The sequence below is a fragment of the Ailuropoda melanoleuca genome, chromosome 16 (genome assembly GCF_002007445.2).
Source record: "Ailuropoda melanoleuca isolate Jingjing chromosome 16, ASM200744v2, whole genome shotgun sequence".
In the NCBI taxonomy this organism is placed as follows: domain Eukaryota; kingdom Metazoa; phylum Chordata; class Mammalia; order Carnivora; family Ursidae; genus Ailuropoda; species Ailuropoda melanoleuca.
Window position 1 is genome coordinate 45,237,669 of NC_048233.1, and position 1,699 is coordinate 45,239,367.

Here is a 1,699-nt window from a genome sequence, read left to right on the forward strand (position 1 = left end):
TATTGAGAGATATGATTTTAATGATGCCATGTTGCCAGTAAAGTCTTTGTTTCTATCGATTGTGGCTTTCTGTTCTGTATCACTCTTGGGGCCCTTTTACCTTTATAGAAGCCCCCTTAATATCTCCTGTAGGGCTGGTTTCGTGGTTACAAAACTGGTCAATGACTGGCGATTCTGGAAGGTCTTTATTTCTCCATCAATTCTGAATGACAGCCTTGCTGGATAAAGGATCCTTGGCTGCATGTTTTTCTCTGAAAGAGCTTTAAAAATGCCCCCCGATCCTTTCTTTCATTCAGTGTCTGTGTAGACAAGTCTGACGTAATCCTAATATTTTTGCCTTTTTACATGAGAAATTTCCTTGCCCTGGCCACTTTCAATATTGTATCCCCGCATCTAATATTTGTGAATTGCACTATGACGTGACGGGCTTAGGATTGTCATGGTTGAATTTGGGAGGGCTCCTCTCTGTCGCTTGGACATGAATCCTTTTTTCCCTTTGCTAGATTGGGGAAGTTTTCAGCTACAATTTGTTTAAATATCTCTTNTTTGTTCAAATATCTCTTCTAGACCTCTGTTTTTCTCCACCCCCTCGGGGATGCCGATGATTCTGACATTGGAACGTTTCATTGAGTCAGTAGCTTCCGTAACCTACATTCTTGAGCGTGGATTTTTTTGAGTCCAGATTCTATTTTATCTTTTTCTTCTACTAACCCATCCTCCAATCCGCTGATACGTTCTTCTGCCTCAGTGACCCTGGCCGTCAGAGCCTCTAGTTTTGACTGCATTTGGCTCTTAGAATTTTTAATTTCTGCCAGATTCGCCCTCATTTCTGCCCTTAGAGATTCTATATTCTCATTAACATTTTCATTAATACTTTTTTCAAGTCTACACATCATCTTGAGCGTTGTTACTCTGAATTCCATTTCTGATAATTTGGTTATATCCCTATCCATTAGTTCTGTGGCAGAGGCCACAGACTCATTGTCTTTTCTTTGCTGGGGGGGATTTCTCCTTCTCCTCATTCTGGATGAGGAGAGGTTGCGGGGTTGTCCAGAGCCCAAATTATTGACTGGGACCCAGGCCGTGTGCCCTTGTTTTATAGGGATCTTATGGATGTGCGCTTCTTGATTTTTCAACCTGCCTTCTGGGGGAGGGGCCTGCCGCGCCGATACTCAGGCAACCCTGTTTGGGTAGAGTCTCCATGTCTCCTGAGAGGAGGGATGGGGATGGGCACGCTGTGAGCCAGTATTTCCAGGCTTTTGTTCTCTGGCGGCTTTCCCTGGTGATTTGCTGTGCCTCTTCTGAGAGTCAGAGCTGCAGCGGCCAAATCTCAGCCTCTGTCTCAGAGCAGAGGGATCGCAGACCATTCTCCACTGCTGTTCTGGTCACTTTAACTCTGTTTCTGTTGGTGCTGCTCAACCCTGCAGCGTCCTGGGATGTGCGCCCCACACCCGGCATCCCAGGCCTCATTTCCAGGGCCGGCGTGTCTCTGTCCTTTGTGTTTTTAACACCGCCAGCCACCAGTCACCCCCGCGTGCTCCCGGAGCTCCGGCCCTCAGTCTGGTCTTGTGCATTTTCCCCAGCTCACAGTCTCAGTCTGCTCTTCCACAGGTGCCGGTCCGCGAGTCCACCTGTTCCCCCGTGCAGGTGGCTACCGCTTCCCAGTGCCCGTACACGTTGGCTCCCTCCCCCTTCCGTT